This window comes from Protopterus annectens, chromosome 13.part0 (assembly GCF_019279795.1).
Source record: "Protopterus annectens isolate FY-2018-M chromosome 13.part0, PAN1.0, whole genome shotgun sequence".
Classification (NCBI taxonomy): Eukaryota; Metazoa; Chordata; order Ceratodontiformes; family Protopteridae; genus Protopterus; species Protopterus annectens.
In genome coordinates, this window is record NC_056747.1 from 260748070 (window position 1) to 260755070 (window position 7001).

Below are 7001 nucleotides of genomic sequence, written 5' to 3' on the forward strand. Positions count from 1 at the left end.
ATGCAAAAATAACACACTTCTTGCATCAAAAATTCTGTAGTTTGATATATATATATATATATATATGTGTGTGTGTGTCTTGTGGTAAGTAGGTCACTCAGCTGTAAGGGTTGCACAGTTATACTTGCTTCAGAAAAATGCAGCAATGCATTTGAATGCCCACCTTAAGCCCTGGGTAGACCAGTGAGCTACTGACTTTGACTGGAAGAGGATTGCACAGTTAAGGGGAGGACGTGCTGAGCCCCCCCCCCTGTCTGTGTCCTGAAGCTTTAGAAATTCTGGCGATATATGGCCTGTGTGTACCTGATGATTTTTCATTATTTTTGGGTCATAGAAGTTAAGCCAAATGGGTCCTAAAAGGGATTGTGTTAGGTCATTTGATGTTTAGCACCGGAGCCTGCAACAAATCCTGCCATCCTGTAATAGAGGTTTGAGGGTTTATCTTATTGGCATAAAGCTGTGTTATTCCTCCTTGGAAGATGGTATCAATAAAGAAGTGTCATGCTCAGTGAAGAGCACACAACTTCTGTTTGTTAACCACTTGCATTATTCAGGCTGTACCCATTCCTGTCACTGCATGTTACTTAGCTGGCTGGCATCCTAGTGTTTACAGGTGTCCCTTACTGTTCATTCTAGACCCAGTCATATCCAGTTTGTCCCTTGTTAATGACACAGGTAGTTCAGAGTATGGATCACCTTGGTGGGGACTCAAATGCACTGGTTCTGAGCAATGCAGACTTGTCATTGTCCCATTTGCAGCTACCAAACAACATTGTCCTGGTCTTAAACGGCATGAGAGTGAGATTTACATCCTGCAACAATCACTCAGGGATTTCCTTTTTGCAAACTGTCCTAGATGGTGCCAACAGCAGTAGAAGATGCATAAAGTTGGCTGCTTCCTACATACTGTATGGCTTGTCTGTTGTCACTCTTCTTATTTTGCAGGTCATTAACAAGGGAGAAACTGGATAGGATAGGGTCTAGGATGAACACTATGGGTCACCTGTAAGGACGGCATCTGATTAAGCAACATGCAATGACAGGGGGATGGGAGTGGGTGCAGCATGATTGATCAAATTAGAGCCCACTCCCTATGATTAAAAAAGTATAGACATTGTTCACCCTGCCATGGTCTGTTGCCATTATACAATGCCATCATTTAAAAAGAAACTTAATATTTTTTTGAAATAATTCAGTTTGTATAATGTGTAATCCATTGCTGCCCTATTTCCCTGTACTGATACAAGTCAATGGGCACAGTTTTAAAATATCCTGTGTGTATATCGCCTTCACAATACATCACTGTATTGCAGCAGCTGGAAGTGTGACATTAGAAAAAGATATAATAGATGTTTTTTAATGTGCAGGTTGGCAGCATATTACATTTTTATAACCAAAAATCAGAATTTTAATTGAATAATTGCTAGTATTTCATAGTGAATTGTTTTATAAAACATCCTACATAATTTTGCCACTTAGGGTTGAGAAAAAATGGTTCTCTTTTTAATTGTTGTTTTGATAGCCACACTGATCTGTCTTTCAGAGTGGACACTGAACTTATTAGTAGGAAATATCCGATTTTTACCATCTGAATAGAGTGCAGTGAATCTTTGAGGAAGAAAGTATAAAATACTTCCGTTGTGTAATACAGTGCAGCATTCATCTTCACCTTTTAGATTCTGTAGGTAGGATAGATTAATGACTAGTGCAGGCACTCGAGTTACTGTATCACAGGCTTTCAAATGGTCAAGGACTACTGGCTTTGTAACACAGCCTTCATTTGACAAAGGTTATTGCAAACTATATTTAGTAAAGTGGCACTGATTCTTTGTCCTTGGCTGAATCTATAATGTTAGACAGAAAGCCTTGGAAATTCATGAAAATTGTGAGTTATTTTAGCACTGCCTTCTTCATTGCTCTTGTTAGGGAAGGAAAGGCAAGAAATAAGTCTGTAATTGTTGAGTTCAGAAATATGGCCACTCTGGTTTAGATATAATTGTTGTCTCCTTCTAAGGACCTCTTAATAATCCAAGTAACCACTACAGAGATGATATTACTGGTTAGGTCATCATTGCTTGTTAGGTAGTTCTACTAGGTCTACCAGATGTATACATTTTACAAAGGACATCTGAACACACAGAATAGTCATTACTCTAGGCATCGCATTAGTAAAAAATACAATGCGTATTAGATATATATTATTACATCAACTGTATTAGCTTCAAGTCACCAACAAAAACTGTTTAAAATGTCTAAACATTTAAAATATTTTATGCATGGAAGCAGATACTCAATTACACAGAAAAGGGGGGGGGGGTAAATTAATGCACTTACTAGTGTCAGAACTGTACCTAAACATAGCCACACAGTCCAGAACAGAGAGAAAACAATATTGGTACCTAATGTTGTGAAACTGTCAGCTAGGAGTAAAATATACACAAGCTGTGAGTTTACAAGGTAGTCTTCATCTGGAGCCCTTCTGCCTGGGCAGGATTTAAGTAGTTACATGTGTTACTCTCAAATTGTAATAATCTGGGTTCTCTTTCAAAAATAATATAACCCTCTCCCTCCCTCTCTCTCTTTCTCTCCTACAGATGAAAAGAAGATTGCTCCAGGTCACCTGCCAAAGGTTACTGCAGCTGTGAATGAATGTTAAGTAAGCCTTTAGTATCTCATCTGTGTAAGTCTTTAAGTAATTCTAAGGGGGGGGGGGGTGCAACAAATAGACCTTAGATCTAATGCTGTGTTCCCTTGAAAAATTATAGTTTCCAAACTGTGACACATATGCATATCTCTAGGAACTAAGTATATGTGAATATTTATTTTGGAATGGATGGAGAAAAGGATGGCATTCTGTAAGTTACATTTGGAGAATAACATGCTGGTGATTGCTAATTTGGATTCTGGGCATGGAGACATTAAAATGCTGTACAGGAAGATGCGTTTCTTTGGGATTTTCTCTGAGTTCACTTTTATCTTGCTATCGGTACAGACTGCAAGGGGAAGAAGATATTTTCTGTGTGATCATATAGTCAGCCACTCCTCAAATCCCCAAAGCTACTTTTGGAGTTATGTTTTGGCTCTGAAAACTGTTGGTAAGAAAAAGGCATTATTAGAAAATAAAGACTGACTGTAGCATACTATTTTGTTAGTTTTATATGTTAACTGCATGTACCCACTCAGTCTTTAATATTTCATTCCATTCCTGGTAGTAACCTAAGGTGGTATTTTTACATGAAAAAAGACTTAAAGGAGTTCCGTTTAAATAAACTTGAAAAGAAAAGCATAATGTTAGTGTATGAGGGCTGAGACATAACTCATTACCAAGCACTATAGAAGTGACTCTTAGGTACGGTGAACACTACTTACCAGGATCATGCAAAACAGAAATATCCATCTGCTAAGCAGTCATCTTCTGTAAGGACAGTGTCTTGATAGTTGTAGTGAGGAACTACACCTCTTCCAGAACAGACCTTATGGGGCTGTCAGATTCCGTAATGTATAGGCACTTTCACAGAAAAGCAAAGGCTTCACATTATAGCAATGGAAAGGGAAGAAAGCATAGGTTCATAGGATGATACTGGGCTATATAGCCCGGAGGCCTTTATAAGCCTAGCCAAGAATTTCACCCATGTTCCCACAAAGTCAGCACCTGTTTCCTTTAGCCAGCAGGGACACAGGTGGTATCCCAAGGCTGTATTTTCTGTTTCCCATCCAGTCATCTAGCATGAAGGAGAAAAAAGCTGAGGCAATGTGATGACTGGCCAACCCTCTGCAAGCCCTGTACCTTTGACTGGACACTGTCAAAGACCTCAGGTTCAGAGGGAGACTTTAGATAAAGCCACAGGAGCTGGATGCCAAAGCTAAGATGAAAGTTTCAAGGAGGACTACCAAATATATCTAGCAGGTAAAATGCATATATAAAAGAGGACACATTGCCAAAGCATGTTTCATTAAACAGATGATGAAAGATACCATTGTAATAACTCTCTAAGAAACACAGTACAAATGTTCATTTGATGTGGAGAAGGCAAGCACTCCACAGTCCTAATGCAGGGGTGCTGTGTTCCAATACCCTTGTTTCTTAAATTATCCAATTCTAAGGTTGGATTGTCTCAGAAAAAATAGATGTTTTGTAACATACCTTTGATATTTTTTGCCCCTAGATTGCTGATCAGTTGGAGTATTGCTTTAGGGCAGCCTTTTCATAAAATGTATTTGCTGGCATATGCTTTCATTTTGTGTGGTTTGTTGAATAGTCCTATATGTGAAAAAAATTACCTTTAACCAGCAAAGTGGAGTCATGAAGATGGTATGATACAGAAGTTTCTTGTGGTTTCCAAGAATCTTCTACAAAAAAGAGGCAGTCACATCATGGGTGTTAATAATTAGGAATGTGCAAGTCCCCTGCATCTGAGCACACCATTTGACATCCAGTTGTCCGCATTCTTTGCTACAACAAGGGTGTGATTGATGAAAATCCCACCTTACCATCGCCCAAATAGAACAAAATGACAAAACAGAGAGAAATACTGTAATATTTGATGCTAAAAGATCAGAAAGTTCTTGCTCGGTCTCCACACTAGGCATCTGGATTCATAAAGTTGTATTATGGAGAAGAACAAGTCTACATTGCCATCAAGACACCAGATATCTGATCTGGTTGTAGTTCAGAGGTTCTAAGAGTTCATGGCACAAGAACAGAGAAGTTTCCCTAACTTCCTGACAATATTTCCTCTAATCAGGATAAATACTGTGGTGGTACAGTAGATAAGAGATTAGCAATGCTGCCTCATTTTTAGTTCTTTAGTTTGGCTCCTGCCTTGAGTGCTTTCACTGTGGAGACAGTGTACCTTCCCTGTGTCTGCATGAGTTTTCACCGGGGTCTCTGTTTTCTTCTCAGATCTAAAAGGCATGCCAACAGGTGAACTGACAGCCCTCCAAACTGGCCCACATTGTGTGTGTGTGTGTGTGTGTGTGTGTGTGTGTGTGTGTGTGTGTGTGTGTGTGTGTGTGTGTGTGTGTGTGTGTGTGTGTGTGTGTGTGTGTGTACCCGCACACCCACAAAGCCTGAGATAGACTGGTATCTCACCCGGGACTGATCTTATGCATTATATCTTTTGCCTAGCAGGAAAATCTTCAGCTCCGTAGTGTACCTCAATGAAATGAAGTGGATAGCAGGCAAATTGAATTAGCAAAAACGTTTAAATACTACCCTGGGTTTTTCCTGAAAAATGTCCATTTCATCAGTCGGAGCTACCTAGTCAGCAAACTGAAATAAATAGCAGCAGTGTAAAGTTGTCATGTCTATAACCAGCTTTAAATCTACTAATTTGTGTTTATTCAGAATGTGCTACATGATAAACGCTAACATGCATTTTCAACCCAAAGACGTTCTTAATCAAAGTATTTTAGGTTTAAGTGTCAAAGATTAAAAGCTTTCTGAGGGAGTGAGTTATTCTATATGGGAATGGCTTAAATTATTATGTCCTGCTATGAAAACATGAAGCAATCACAGCATTTATTAGGAGAGACAGACTCCCATTGTTATCAGAAATATTTAAAAATACTGCTGACAAAATTATGCTGTGACAATGCGTGGCACTAGTGTTCCTGACCAAACCCTGAAATGTCATACTGGAGATAACTGGAGGGGGGAGACTTGTGTCATAGATAAGCGCTTTTCTTCAGGTGCAAGAAACACAAAAGCCTACTTGGTGGGGTGGGGGTGGGGGGTTCATCTCATGCTGCACCACCAGAAGAATGAGTTGTTGTTCTGAGTCAGGTACACCCACCCGCATAAGTGAGGAATAGTGTAATCACTGAAATTCTGATACAAGAAGGAGAAATAAAGAATCTAGAAATGACACTGAATCGGCAGTATTCATTCACCAGCAGAACCTGTGTAAAATGTCTGGATGTCTCCAAACATTTCATACTGAACAGTTTGCATGTTTCTAGAGGTTTGTTCGTTAGTTTCTGAGCATAATATTTGCCCAGTATCTTCACCTGCTTCATGTAGTCACATTCTTTTATTAATTTTTGTGCTTCGGGAAACTTGAATGGATTGTATTCCTTCCCACTTCAAGAATGCCCTGCCTGGTTACTCCACAGTTTGAATTCCTATAATATAGCTGTCAAACCGAATTAGGAAAAAAGCTTGTTGATACCAGGATATGGTACTGTGTCTCGTCAGCACTGTAAAGGATAAAACAGTTATTGTAAAATAGAAGGAAAGAGAAATGGATAGGCTTACCTTCTTAACTAAGTTCAACAAGACAAATTATACCAGGATGTTAAAAGTTGCATTGTTTTTTCCAAAATAACATTTGCGGGACAATTTCATGCCCAGCAAAATTCAGCACGACTCCCTAAAGCATAACTTTCAAGAACAGTATGCACCTGACGTTACCTCTGCCATGCCCAAGCCCAACACCCTTTGAATGCAGTATTTGCATGACTAAGACTGAAAAGGGTAGGACTGAGGTTTTTTTTTAAGGTGGTATGCAGGAACACAGTAACATTTAACATAGAAATTGTATTTGACAACCACCCAGTCACACAGAGGCATTTATTTGTAATTATTTCATTTCTACATGTTTTGCAAGTTTGCTGTGATATTAGGGATGGAGCCATCTAATCCGTTTCAGGTTTACTGAGCCTTAAATGTCAGCATGTGTTAGCTTAGCTGTAACACAGGATACCCCTCCTTCAGAAGCTTGATTTATATGACGTTTAAGTTATGAACATCACATCCCCATCACAAACAGAAGGTGAGATTAATATGTTTATCCTTCAAATAACATAGTTAAACATCAGTACAAGAGCACAACAAAACATGAGTCATCCACCTATTTGACATATAATAAAGTTCAGGTCTTGCTTTAGCTCTAGCATTTTCCACTGGCTGTAATCTGTATATCTAAAGCAGATATTATTAATTTATTTAGTTGATCAAAAAGCAATTCTGTAGAACTGTTTTAAATTTACACAACTTTGCA

The 7001-nt window shown here is 38.9% G+C and overlaps 1 protein-coding gene across 2 annotated transcripts in view; it reads right to left on the reverse strand.

Annotated features, from left to right (window-relative positions):
• LOC122787222 overlaps window positions 1-6413 on the reverse strand; it is a 174189-nt gene extending 167776 nt beyond the window's left edge. For both annotated transcript variants that reach the window (XM_044053821.1, XM_044053820.1), the window contains exon 1: window positions 6257-6413. The gene's annotated coding sequence lies outside the window, so the exon portion shown is untranslated. The remainder of the gene's footprint in view (window positions 1-6256) is intronic.
• Window positions 6414-7001: the final 588 nt, after the last annotated feature.